The sequence below is a fragment of the Silurus aristotelis genome (genome assembly GCF_946808225.1).
Source record: "Silurus aristotelis genome assembly, chromosome: 24".
Taxonomy (NCBI): domain Eukaryota; kingdom Metazoa; phylum Chordata; class Actinopteri; order Siluriformes; family Siluridae; genus Silurus; species Silurus aristotelis.
The window spans coordinates 4,648,869-4,664,050 of NC_139597.1; the positions used below are offsets into that span (position 1 = coordinate 4,648,869).

Below are 15,182 nucleotides of genomic sequence, written 5' to 3' on the forward strand. Positions count from 1 at the left end.
CTTTGTCCTCAATATATAACTCTAACAGTCTGCACATCTGTTGCTTGTTATTAACATCAATCCTGTTCCTTCTAATAGGTTAATAGAAATCTTCCTTCCACAAAAGGCACTGTTTCAAAGTGCCGATGGCTTCCACAAGCTTTGCAGTGGAAATGAAGGTAAAAATGTCTTCAAGGCCCTATTATATCCCCTCAGGGATGGCTGCAGACTGAGAGGTTATTTGGGAAAATTCCTGGGCATTTGTTCTCCAGTGGCTCCGCCAAAGAGCCACATGTTTTTAGCTAATGTTGGTGTGAAAGCCTACAATCTGCCAAGAAAAGCCTGTTTTTGTGCGTATGTGTGTGTGTGTATGTGTGTGGGGGTCAGAAAGCCTGTCAGTATTATACCGTGTGCTGCTTTAAAGGCCACAAGGCCACCAGCACCGAGGGACGCTTCGAATTACAGGTAAAAACCCGGTGAATGCAGGAATTGCTTTGAAAGGAATGATCAAAAGTTGTTATTATCCCATTCAGCCGGATGTGTGATAGAAAAAAATGATTGCATGGCTGCATGTAAACACAGACACACAACAACAAAAAAAAAAGAAGTGGCAAAGCTTGTGACAAAATGTAAATAGTTGAGGAGAAAAATAACAGTGTACCCAAGACTGGTGTGTAAACAGAGGTCACGTTTAGCGTACCCATGTGAGTCAGCGAATGAAATGAACCTGTGTGTGTGTGTGTGTGTCTTTGTATGTGTGTGTTTGTAAATGCACATGCTATTTAAAGTCACACACGCAGACTGCTCGACTAGCTTAGTTCCGACAGCTCCATGTTCAGCTCTATATTAAGTACACAACACTGGAGCCTTTTGTCGGAAAAACATGAGATCCCACGAGACAGACGAAGCTGCCGAGCTCTACCTGGAACAATGTCCACGCCCGCCTCAGTCCATCGTATCAGCTGCAGGAAGTCCCACACAGCCACTTCCTGTTGAGCTCAGGAACAATATTCATTGTCGCTAGCTGATACGGAGTGACCTCAGCTCCGGTCGTTGAGTCGTAGCGCCCCATAAATCGTCCACCTTTTGGCAGTTTGCATGATGAAAGATTAACAACGCTACGGCGCCCTCGACCAAAACAAAAACAATAGCAAAAAAATGTACAGAGAAAAACAACAAGCTTACTGGAGCCGCAAACAAAGCTATTTTCTCCCACTAGCTTTATCTGATGTGTGCGGCTCCTGTTTTAGCTTCAGTTTAAAAAATATTGGCACCCGTCTTGAAAAAGAAATGGACACGAATGCCACAAATATGTAATAAATACAATATATTTAGAGATTAATTGTTATTGTTTAGGCATCTAATGTTCTCTATCATCTATACTACATTTCGTTGCTGTGTACCTGTACAATGCAATGACAATAAAGTTCTATCTATCTATCTATCTATCTATCTATCTATCTATCTATCTATCTATCTATCTATCTATCTATCTATCTATCTATCTATCTATCTATCTATCTATCTATCCTGAATTCCTGTCAAATATCGAATGCAGTACAAGATTCTGCTTGTTGAAGCTCTTCATGATCTTGCATTCTCATATCTTTCTGACTTGATTTATACTTACATCCTAAAGCGTACTCTCAGATCTTCCTCATCTGTTTCCCTCGTCGTACCTTCTGTTCGCTTAGTCACTAGGGCATTTAGCTGGGCTGCTCCTCATCTTTGGAATTCTCTTCCACAATCTAAACAAGAAAGTGACTGTCTGACCATTTTTAAATCATGCTTTAAAACTCCTCTTTTCCGATTTTTCCGATTCCTATCAATTTTAACAGGTAAACAGCTGTTGTTTGTCTTGAATTTATGATTATTGCTCGATCGTACGACGTCCTTGAGTGTTTTGAAGGGTGCCTTTAAACAAAATGTATTATTATTATCATTAAAAAAAAGTATTGGCACCCCTAATTCATATAGGTGTTAGGGAGTACAGACTCCTTAACAAAAACTGATTGGACTGACACACACACACACACACACACACACACACACACACACACACACACACACACACACACACACAATCTATATACAATATACAATATATATTGTGTTGTGTTGTGTTGTGTTGTGTGGTTTGCACTTTAGTTAGTCCTGTGCTGTCTTGTGTAACTAATGCATTAGATTGAAGTGGACATAACAGCAGGATTCATGCAGTATGATGCAGTAGATTGTGCAAATAACAAGCCAAATATCAAATACACCATAAGGACAAAAGTGTGTGGACACCTGACTTTTCCTCCTATATGTGGTTCCTCTCCAAACTGTTACCACAAAGCTGGAGAAGCCTGTTTTTTTTGGACAGCAACGGATGCAATAGCATAAAATATTTCCTTCACTTTAACTAGGAGACTCAAACCTGTTTCAGCATGACAATGTACACAAATCCAGTTCCATAAAAAGATGCTTAATATTGGTTCAAGTAGCAGATCTCCTGACATACTGCTCGGACCTCAACCCTATTGAACACTTTGGGAGAAATTTGGATGCTGACTGCACCCCAGGCCTCCTTACCTCACCTACATCAGCAATTGCTAACACTCTTTTGGCTGAATGAGCACAAATCTCCATAAAATCTAGTGGAACATCTTTCCAGAAGAGTGGAGGTTATTACAGCAAATGGGAACAAAATGTGGAATGGGATGTTCGAAAAACAGGTCAGGTGTCCACAAACTAACAGCACTAAGCAGCTTCCTGTTACTCAGAGACACTTGTAAAGGAGACGTTTGTAGAGAATCCTTGCAGGAGATTAAACTAGCAATAAGCAAACTAGATCAAGCATTTAAGCTGGCTCATGCTACATACTCATGAAGCCTTTTGGTGCGTTCAGCCAGATGTTTGATAAATTGTCCGATTTAGCTCCAGAGATGATCCGGACCAGATCCTCCAATGCACCTGAACAATCACTCATCTGTTTCTTATTACCTCTTCATTTAAACACCTGTATAACAAGTTATTCATTGTTACTTAAGATTACACACAGCAACATCTAACTGCATCCCAGTTCATGTCAGGGATGAGTGTCATACCAGGTAAACTGCCTTTATTATATTCATATCATATCCATATATTTCAGGCATACTGTATTATACAAACACACAAAGTCACACATTCTTATACAGTATGTGTTGGTTTTCTGTTTGTAGATTACATTTAGATTTTGTACACAATTATACAACTGAAAGAAATTTTTTTTTTGAATGAAAAATGTTCAATCTTTCATTCAATATCTACAGTTCTTTAGTTTTACACATTATTTTATATTAAGCTAGCCAGGTACTATAAAATAAAATCAGACAATAGACACACACGTGTTATTGTGTATCTTCTAAAATGTTTTGTGGACATTTTTTTAGTGAAAATAAAAAATTGCATTTAAATAAATAAATGAGTCGAAAATGATTTGTTGGTATGTCACATGATCGTGTATTAAAGCATAAATAAAAGTAATAAGTTTACTTTATTATGCAGGTAGTGAAGTAATAATGTAATAAAAAATAAGAAAACTATGAAAAACTATAAAAAAAATAAATCTAATAATATAAAGAATTTTCCACACAGGCGTTTACATGATGCAAAACGTTAAGAATTATTATAGATTATAATATTATTATAGACAGACAGACAAGACACGTGATTAAACCATCTTCGATCGCACCACCTTGTCTTCAAAACGTCCAACCAGCGCAGTCCCTCTATTAAACTCTTTTCTCATTCTGTCTATCCTCACCACTCCCAATAAAAATCACAGCATCTTCGCTTCATGTCTTTTTGTCAAATTATTACAGAAAGATGACAAGAGATTATATGTATATATACACAGTACATACGCTGTGAATATTCCGGAGTAAGAACGGGAGCTTTGAGGATGGATTAGACTGTAGTTAATGTCAACAGTCTCCTACATTGACTCAGGACTACTTTTCGCTTCTGATCACCATCACTGCACGCCGCAACATCGTATATCTGCTACAAATGGACATTCGGTGCAACCCAGATGAGGATGAGGTTTCCCTCTTGAGTCTGGTTCCTCTCAAGGTTTTTTCCTTATGCCATCTCGGGGAGTTTTTCCTTCGCCACAGTCGCCTTTGCGTTGCTCATCAGGGACAAACTTACACTTATAAAGAACATATTGACTTTTAATCACACATTATCTGTGTAAAGCTGCTTTGAGACAATGTTCATTGTTAAAAGCGTAATACAAATAAAAATGAATTGAATTGAAGATGTAATGTGGTAGTGCAGTTGAATTTGGAGTAACATACAAGAGCTAATACACAGCAGCATTGAGGTGAATTAAAATGACAGAGTGAACAGAGTCAAGGTGAACACTGTAAACGGTGTAACTGCAGAAGAGTGAAGTAAATGGCATTTAAGTAAGTTTACATGGTTGCGAATGGTGGATGTTGACCAAATACTCAATGCTCAGAGAAATCGTGGTCTCCCAAAACACTAATGAGCTGAGTGTGAATAATAATAATAACTTACGTGTGCCATTTTCTTTTTATCCCCGTCCAAATCAAATCTTCACAGAAAAAGAAAGAACATTTTGTTAAGATTAAGACGAAAATCTGCATATACACAATAATAATATTTTTGTGGGAGTAAGTAGCTCAGTGGTTAAGATTTTTGGCGCCTGGTCAAAAGGGCATCTGCCAAATTCTGTAAATGTAATATGTGAATTGAATTTACCCAATAATTATCTAAAATTGATCTAGAATCTAAAATGTTGTGCTAATGCAGTATTCCAGCAGGAGTGCTGACAAAATAGTCTTGCATTTCAGTTTTAATGTTTTTCATTTGTTTGTATTAAATGCCTGTGAGAGAGAAAGTGTGTGTGTGTGTGTGTGTGTGTGTGTGTGTGTGTGTGTGTGGTGTCACATTTTGACATCTCTGTTATTAGGCATAGAACTGTCTTGGCAGCTTGCTGTGTGTGTGTGTGTGTGTGTGTGTTCCTGTTAATGTAAGCTTGTGCACGAGCATGTTTGCATTCGCTGTCGGCTTTACTTATTATTCCCTCGCTCTATCGAGAGATGTGTTTTTTTCCCCCTCTTAAGTAATAAAGCTTTAAGCAGACAGATGTAAGCTGGGGACGGAACACGCACGTATTAAACATTTCACACACTGTTGGATAAGTGCTGATGAGCCACGGACTGCTTTTGCATCCTCTTTTAACCCAATCCCTGTCCAACGTTCATCAGTAATCACACTTTCTCCTGCGAGAAAGCAGAGAACAGAGACACTTCTGTCTGCACACAGGCGTCGCAATGAACTTCTCGTATCTGGGTGTGAGACGTACAGGAGCTTGCGTGGAGCCAAGTCTAATTATGATGTCAAAATAGATCAGATTTGACAGAACAGAAATGGTTAGATGCGGAAATGTTAACAATACGGGGCGATAATGTTTGAGTTTATTATATCACACACACAACAATGTTCAAATGTAATGCTGGACCTTCAATGATTCATTCATTAAATGAAGTGTATGGGTTTATATATATATATATATATATATATATATATATATATATATATATATATATATATATATATATATATATATATATATATATATATAGTTTTTTTCATATTACGTTAGTCCTGATCGATGAAGGTCTAAAAACAGTATAAATCTAATGGAGGGGAATTAATATGAACAATATAAATATGAAAAGTCATTTACCATGAAATTATGTGAACATTTGCAGAATTTTATGATTGGTAGAAGAGTATACTGTACTGTACAATTTGTTTGTTTATTTATGTTAGTATGGTTGTATGATGTGGAGTATTTTGTAATACTGACCTGCCGTTTAGTCTCCAGGTAGTATAGTAGTGTATTGCACTAGTGTACAAATGGACAAAAATGTATATTAGTATTAGTATTAATAGTAATAAGTTTTATAAACTCCTGTTTGGTGTTGTAGTATGCGGTTTAGTATTATTAGCACTGATTCGAATTGATAATTATATAACAAAATACCTTCCCGTGGGCTCACCACCTGCAGGAGGGACCGTAAGGGACGGTACTGTGAGGATTGGGCAGCAGGCGGGGGCCTGCTTAGACTGCTGCCCCCGTGACCCGAATTACGGATAAGCGGGAGAAAATGAATGAATGAATGAATAACAAAATACTTTATCGATGCTATTTAATGGTGCATTGTATTATATTATTTTGATCTGTATAATATGGTAGTATGATGTGGAGTGTAATTCTGGTTAGTATAATTGTGTACTGTTCTGACACACTTTATATTAATATGGACATAAACTAATGTTCAGTAAGTTGTGATGTCTTTTGATAATCAGTGTCATGAATTTGTTTGGTATAATAGTATGCTAAAAGTAATAATTATATAAAGTAATTCTGAAGATATGCTGTTTAATGGTGCAGTGTAAATGTGTATAAATGTAAATGTAGTGTTCTGTGTTGTAGTAGTTCGATGCGGAGTATGCAATTAAATATAAAATTATTATATAACGTTTTGCATTATAGATGCTGTTCAATGGTGCATTGTACTAAATTATTTTGACCTGCTCATCAACACAGGACTGTAGTTTGATAGTATTATGTGGATACTGAAATGCTATTTAGTACAAGTCTAGTTATAATATTGTACCGTACTGTGTAAATTGACTTTTGTATAGTAGTATGATGTGGAGTTTACTATCTTACAGTACTACATACATGCTGCAACAATGCTTTGTTGTTGCGTTGTAATGTAAAATGTAATGTATAATATAATGTATACTGTATATTGTGATCTTTTAACAGCCTGTTTGATGAATTGTTGTTTGATGAATATAGTAGTACTGCAGTGCTGTAATCTTTTCTGTGTAATGAACTAAACAAAAAATTACAGAATGCTATGTAAAATTGTGAAATGATAAGATTAGAGTTGGCAAAAAGCCACTTTCTTTCCCCCAGTACTGCTATTAAAACCTTAAGGGATACAAATCTGATCATTTTTCTTTTACATATTTTTTTATTATATTATATATTTTTTAATTTTTTACATTTTACTTAATTATTTTTAAGCCAAAAGGCAGTTTACGAACAAATTTCAGAACCAAACGTATCTGAAATAAATCTTCTCCAAAACCAAAATCTAATCTTTTCCAAAAAATACAATTACTAAAATGTCAAATTAAGTTTTAATTAACCACAAAAAAAAACAGTTTAGCATCACTCTGCGTTTCCCGCTTCCTTCCTGTTTGCAGTATTCTCGGTTCACGTGCTTCCTCGATGCACATTTTCCTAACGTTGATGAACACTGCACCAAAAAAACAACATACAGAAAGACGACATGTTGTTACTGTAATAGTGTGATGAAGGACCTGAGCTATTAATATACACATTTGCAGCGTTTAGCAGACACCCTTATACAGAGTGACTTACAGAAATGACTTTGGGCAGTATATAATTTATTAATTACAAATGAGAGAAAAAGAAAATCTACTTTTTTATTAAAAATGCAGTGATAAAAGATGCCCAAATATTTTTTTCTATAAATACAAATACAATCAAGGTTGGAGTACCATGAGTTGGCAAAAGCCCAGCTAGCACCATTTAGTAAAATACTGGTCTACTTATTTTATTACTGATTAGCAAAGTTATGCTGATTAATACAGTACTGTGTGTATAGTACTATGCTGTGGAGTATACGGTCAATCTGCCATCCTGTTTGGTGCAGATGAGATTAGTAGTGGTGGTGGGGGTGGGGGGTAGGGGGTTAGCTCTGTAGTTCAGTTGTTGGCCTTCTGATCAGATGATTGTGAGTTCAAGCCCTCACTCCTGGGCCCTTGAACAAGACCTTTAACCCTTAACTGCTTTGTTATATAAATTAAATAATTGATCATCGGTCTAGTGAACTCTATTGGAGTATGCCAAATTGCCATAAATGTAGTGTTGAACAAGTGGGGCTTTAGTGTGGTGTTTGATGAATTGCTGTTTAGTATAGTAGTATTGAGTATAAAACCAGTGGCAACAGTGGTAAGGAAAAACTCCATAAAGAAAAAACTTGGAAAACCAGATTCAAAAGGACCTCGAATGTCCATTCATTATAGTTCCACCTAGAAGTAATCAAGTTCTCTGACATCAACTCGAGTGTAAAACGTAATCTTGGTCATTGTGGCCCAAAAAATGTGTAGTATTTGATATATTAATTTTAATTACAGTCCATGTTTATTGCTCTCGAATCTAAACATTCACTATGATCTTAGGCTCCTCAGCAGCAGTGAGTGGTTACCAACTGAAGAGAACTCCATTCAGAAGTAGGGCTTTAGGGTGGATAGGGCAGGTCCACAGAGCAGATAGGATTACCGGTTCTTCAGGAGCACCTGTAGCTCAAAAGGGAGAGAAAGAAAAACATGGATTATTCAGTGTATTATGTCATGTAATGGTAAAGACTCCGGCAAGACTACCTATGACAGTATAACTGAAAGGGAGAACAAGGTAATGGAGATGTGAGGGAGCTCTGGGATATAAGGAAGCCCCTTCCAATATCAACAAAATTGAGTGAAAATATTAAAGTTGGGAAGTGATAGCATTCAAACATTCCAGTTTACCAAAACTGTCTATAACCATTTTTAAGCCTTTTTTCAAACTTGACTAAACAAACATGTATTCAACCTAGACCTAGTCTGAGCACAAACCGGAAAACTGCTCCATAACTGTGGGGCTTGGCACGAGAAGCTCTATCCCTGCAATTGATATAGCAATCGACTGTGATATATATTTATTCGCTGTAGCTGCTTTAACAGGGGCATTTGGTAAAGATTGAGACTACTTAAAAACCCATACCATACTTACTTCTTAGTACAGTAATAACTTTGATATACTGTTTAGTACAGTGTCCTGGGCTAGTGTGATTTATGTTTGGACCTACAATCCATAATATCTTGACATAATATAATATAAATTAAAATAAATAAATAAAATAACACATTTTCCTGCAATTGTACCTCAGAGCTGTTCTGTAGTAGCAGACATTTGCCGCTAGAGGGCGAATCTGTCCGTTATCTTCATCTTTGCAGTCTAAAGGAGCACATGATGTTTGAAAAGACACTTCAGCCCCACACACACACACACACACACACACACACACTGAGTGCATTTTGTGATTGAACACATCACATGTCAGATTGTACATGTGCATGAATTTATGTAATAAGCTAAGTCTGGCACCTGGATGGTGCGTGGCGCGGTGAATGATGGGTAAACCGGGCCGTTTAGCTCATTGACAGCCTTTCAGATGTTCCTGTGAGGAAAGGAGATGAGAAACATGTGTCCCAGTCACTTGACTCACATTTCTTTAACAGACTCATGAGGGGGGTGGGGGGGGGGGGGGAAATGAAGCTACATGTAGCCTGTGTATGGGTGGCTTTGTGTTGTTGCGGTTGTTGTTGATGTTGTGGTTTTTTCTCATGAGATGTGATATTTTGACAAAGCTTCGACAAATCCTCATGAATAAAACAAAATATCAGAAAAACATCAGGTCTGAGGCTTGTGCAGAATCCAAGTGATCAAAGTGCAGTTCTTCTCTTTTTCCATCCATGTTTTAGATCTTAAATGTGCACAATTTCACCTGGAACTCTTAAGAATGTAAGATATATAGAAAATCCATAAATGTGCATCCTGATTACATATTTAATCCAGCAGTGAGGGAAGATTTAGTACAGTATGATATCTAATATGCAGAGTATGTGTTTTTATAAAGCTTCAGTTTAACTTTGGATTAAATTAAGCCATATAGATTAAACCCTGTAGATTTATTGATGTCAGGCCACAGATTGATCTCGTGAATGCCAAGAGATTTACTTCCTAATCGATTGTGTTTAACAAATCCGAGCTTTAATTACCATCCAGCTTGAACTGTTCCAATTGTTGACATTAAGCTTCATTCTGTTTTCACCCTGTAATGTGAAACTTCGGTCAGATGAATGATGACCTTCTAGTTTACGAGCATGAAAATGAAAACACTAATGAATCTAGTACAGGGTGCATTTTGTAGAAGGGTGCGATTGAATAGAAAATTTATTATTACTGGAATGAGGAATAAATGTCTATAAATATATTATTTAAGAATATCTATGTGATATATTTTGTATCACATATAACTACAACTTTGATTTTATTTTTATAGCATTTTCAACAATGTACATTGTCCCAAAGAAGCTTTACAGTGATAAAATAGATTTTTATTCATTTTTTAATATGCACAAAAGGCCATTGAGAGTTTTTTTTAATTATATATGCTTTATATTTATATGCAAAGTATTTTATTTAAAAAAAAGTAATGTATTAATTAGAAATGAAATAAAAGTATGTCTAATAATAATAATAGTGATGCTTTTCTTCTTTTGCGGCACGTTGCAGGTGGATTCGGGAAAACGCAGACAGCGCGCGCACTTGCGCTCGCACGCACCGGTTGCTGGCACCTGCGCGGCACAGGTAGAGAGAGAGAGAGAGGGAGAGAGAGAGAGAGAGAGAGAGAGAGAGAGAGAGAGAGAGAGAGAGAGAGGTGAAAATAAAGACAGATATGCACAAACTATATAAACGTGGAAAAAGACCAAAAGCGTGACAGATGTATGAAAATGAGAAAGAAGCGCGTTCACGCTCGATGTGTTAGTCTTTCCGTGAACTATTCTCTCCATCTCTCTTTCTCTATGTAGTTGTATCTCCAACCCAGCCTCCTATCTATCTAACCATCCATCCATCTATCCATCCATCCATGCACGCGGACTAACTCTCTTTTGTCCTTTGGAGAGTTTAGGAAAAGAAAAACGAAAGGAAAAGAAAGAAAGAAAGAAAGAAAGAAAGAAAGAAAGAAAGAAAGAAAGAAAGAAAGAAAGAAAGAAAGAAAGAAAGAAAGAAAGAAAGGGATGAGAGTTCCGGTGTGTTTGGTGCACTTCTTGTTCGGATATTTTTCCGGTGATGTCCTGATCTGTCTGAGCTTCTGTCCATCTTCACTCCTCCTCTAGACCTTGCAGGTAACCAGGGCTCGACTCCTGCACACGAGTGCGCGCGCGTCACACCGATGACAATCCTCCTTCTCCTCCTCCTCCCTCAGGAGACCTTTCCTTCGCCTTGTGTAATTTGCTCTCTCTCTCTCTCTCTCTCTCTCTCTCTCTCTCTCTCTCTCTCTCTCTCTCTCTCTCTCTCTCTCTCTCTCTCTCCCTGTGTGTGTGTGTGTGTGTGTGTGTGTGAGTGAAGCAGCCCTGATGACCAGTCCGGAGATTTCACCCCATCCCTGAGCGCGCGCAGACAAACAAACAAAAAAAATAATTTCTTCACTCCACATCCAGAGATTCTTCTCGTGCAGCTGTTCGGTAAGTGGCTGAGTGACACCGCACTGAACTTCACGCACATGCACCGACTCAAACCGCGCGTGTGGGTTTGCGTGCGTGCGTGAGCGCGTGCGCGTTTTTGGAGCGCTTACGCGTTCCCGAGAACATGCCGATGGTCTTACTCTCTCTCTCTTTTTCTCTTTTTCTCTCTCCCCTCTCTCTTTCTCGTTCTGTGTGTGTGTTTTTGTATTTGAAGTGTACAATTGCTTGCATTTTTTCACATGTTCTGAATGTCATATTTATTTATTTATTTATTTATTTATTTATTTATTTATTTATTTATTTATTTGAGCATTAATCGTTCTGGGTTTACTGCCACTTTTTTCGTGATGATGCAACAAAAAAGTTAATTTTGTGTATAAATATGAATGTATTGATGATTATCTTACACAATAACTGCCATCATTCCTCAGTTTTGATCTTTATGAAAGAGTGGTGCGGTTGCATGGAGAAGAGGTGGAGAAGGTGGAGGAGTTCAGGTACCTGGGGGTCAACAGGGGAAAGTAATGAAGAGTGTGTTAGAGAAGTGAAGAAAAGAGTGCAGGCAGGGTGGAGTGGGTGGAGAAGAGTGACAGGAGTGATTTGTGATGGAAGAGTATCTGCGAGAGTGAAAGGGAAAGTTTGTGAGACTGTGCCGAGACCTGCGATGTTGTATGGTTTAGAGACAGTGGCATTGAATAAAAGACAGGAGGTGGAGCTGGAGGTAGCAGAGCTGAAGATGTTGAGATGTTTGTTGGGAGTGACGACAGGACAGGATTAGAAATGAGTTTATTAGAGGGACAGCGCATGTAGGACGTTTTGGAGACAAGGTGAGGGAGGTGAGATTGAAATGGTTTGGACATGTGCAGAGGAGGGACATGGGGTATATCAGTAGGAGAATGCTGAGGATGGAGCCACCAGGAAGGAGGAAAAGAGGAAGGCCAAGGAGAAGGTTTATGGATGTGGTGAGGGAAGACATGCAGGTGGTTGGGTTCAGAGGCAGATATAGAGGACAGGGGGGTATGAAGACGGCTGATCTGCTGTGGTGACCTCTAAATAGGAGCAGCCGAAAGAAGAATTTTATTACTTGTGGCCAAACAAAAAACTCTATGTTACATTGTCTTCTGTAACACTCTCAACATAGTAACTTTTCCAGGTTTGAACCTGTCAGGAATTATTTATTTTTGTTAGCAAAGCATGTAAGTGTATATCAGATCATCTCTAAATAAAATAAATTTTGTTCCAGCATGCAGAGTTTATCCAGTAAAATGTTTTAAAATAATAATAACAAAAATAATAAAAAATCATGTATTGTTTAATAAGTAAAAATGTGACTTTCCCCAAAATAGGTACAAAAAACAAATGTAATAAATGTAACTTCAGCGATTTTTATTTATTTATTTATTTATTTATTTAACACTATTTCTTTTTTGTATTGATTGTGTTAAAAGGATATTTCTGTGTTTAGTTGTTCTGATTATAGTTGCATAATTTAGCTTTTATTTCAAGTTATTTCTGCTGATCGCTCTCATATCAACTCTCGACTCACTGGAAGTGCACTCCACAAAAACCAAAGATTAAGTATTTATTCATCTGTGTCTTGAGTTACATTTCTGTGCTTCAACTCCGCTCGAGAAGTGCTTCTTTTGTAGAAATGTTTCAGTAGGAGTAATTTAGGCAGCGCTGCCGGTGTGGTGTTTATCTCGAGCTCAAATCAGGGATTGGTTTCCGAGAGAAGGGAAAGAGAAATACTTGGACTCTTTTTCTCTTTCTCTGTGTGTGTGTTTGTCGTTATCTCTCACTCACTTTGCTCCACTCGCTCTTATCAGACTGTCCAGTTTTTACATTGAATCCTAGACGAGTGTAAACTGTAATAATGGCCGCTTTAGACCAGCAAGGCTTCATACACACTGGATATTCCCCCTCTCTTCTCGTTTATTACCCGTGTCCTGACACATGTTCATTCATTTGCTCGAGCAACAGCCCTGACAGATTTACATTAATACGCTTGTTTGAATATCTTATCATTTCTACAGTAACGGCTCGTTTTCAGGGACTTGTACAGATGACAGAATCAGGTTTTCTTTATGTAATTACACAAATCCATCATTTGAGTAACTAGGTGGAAGTCAGCCTTGTAGGGTGCCCACAGCCTTAATAAAAAGTAGAAATGTTCTTCCTTATTGTAAAATTTGGGGGGGTCACTGTGGTAAAATATTTGCCCCATTCATGTCAGTGTTTTATTTGGACATAATGTGTATTTAAAGCATGACGTCAAAAATCACACCAAGGGTTTCTCATGCTCATGAAAGACTCAGCAGAGAGTCAACATATTTACCGCTGATGCTATGAGCAAACTAGAAAACAGTATAGCTACAGTTTAGTTTATTCACATAAATCTAAGTGATTTGCATTGCAGTGCCTCCAATGATTCCTGGCCTAACTAATGCTATGCTGGAAGTGGTTTGGTATTCCTTTAGTTTCCAAGTTTGCAAGTGTAATCCCTTCCTGAAGTTAGTTCCCATTTGCTTGCAAATAAGTGGCCAGTCACTCCACTATCAATAAACCTGAGTGAGCACATTAGGGGAAATCAACAGCATCCAAGCATCTCAGTTCACCAGAACCCTACAGGTATGCCCCTTTACCAAATACAAATGTATTAAAAAAATGCATGTCAAAAGTTGTTTCTGTTCTGAGGCTGCATAAGTGTCTTAAAGCTGTTTCAACTGTAGGGCTTTGTAGGAGAAAGCATTGCCCCCGATGTACAGGTAGTCGTCACTTTTCTAGGTACTAACAAAGAGCCTGTACCTTTTGATCAAAGCTGTTAAATTGGATTAAAAGAAAAAGAAAATGTGATGTGGTCATATCTTGGTATGTACAGTAGATACACTTATTTGTTTCTTTGCATATCCCAGAATGTTTGGAAGCTAGGGTAAGAGCACAGGGTAAGCCATGATACACACCCCTGAAGCAGAAAAGGGTTAGAGCTTTGCTCAAGGGCCCAACAGTGGCATTGCTGGGGCTTGAACCCCTGACTTTTGGATCAGTACACAGATCTTAAGCTGTTGAGCAACCCCTTAAATACACTTACTGCAGGAATTGGGACTAACAGGAGTTTATTACAGCATTTACTACAACATACTGATATCCTGAGAAAAAAGCTAGTGGTAACAAAAGCATGAACTGTTTCTTCATGCATCATATAGTGACTTCTTTTTTATCTTAGCAATAGTTTTTAGCAATCTAATTTATTTTTATCTCAGGAATATTTAAAATAAAGTGAGACTGTTCAAGTCAAATTATGAATGATTTTCAAATGAAAATGAGTCAATATTCACACAATCTTTTTCCTGCTTCACATAATGTAACTAAAAGACCATGTATTATTACTCTGGTGGCAGAAAGTTTGCGTTTCATTGCCTGTGGTTTAATTGAAAGTACTTCTGTCTTGTCATAATTAAGTAAAAAAGAATTGACTCAGCATTTAGGATTCTAATGGCTGTTACACGTCCCTCACCTTGGCTGTCTGCTATCATATATCAGAATCAGAATCAGAATCAGGTTTATATATATATATATATGCACACCATATATGAATATTTATGCGGTTAAGATGTTGAACTTCTAATCAGAGGGTTGTCAATTGTATAAATTTTGATAACTGGATGAGGGTGTCTGCCAAATGTCATAAATGTAAATATAGAGAAAGAGAAAGATAGAGAGAGTGAAACAGAGAAAAGAGCAGTGGGCCTAATAAATTGTGGGCCATTAAACATTACCTTAAAATGCCAAGTATCACTTCAAAATACTGTAAA

At 37.5% G+C, this 15,182-nt stretch overlaps 1 protein-coding gene across 12 annotated transcripts in view; it reads left to right on the forward strand.

Annotated features, from left to right (window-relative positions):
- The first annotated feature begins 11,110 nt into the window (after positions 1-11,110).
- sox5 (SRY-box transcription factor 5) overlaps positions 11,111-15,182 on the forward strand; it is a 244,954-nt gene continuing 240,882 nt past the window's right edge. For 8 of the 12 annotated variants that reach the window (XM_083527961.1, XM_083527977.1, XM_083527964.1 and 5 more), the window contains exon 1: positions 11,225-11,370. The gene's annotated coding sequence lies outside the window, so the exon portion shown is untranslated. Of the gene's footprint in view, positions 11,371-15,182 lie in introns of all 12 variants that reach the window. The other 4 variants (XM_083527975.1, XM_083527972.1, XM_083527962.1 and 1 more) reach the window with 4 other exon arrangements.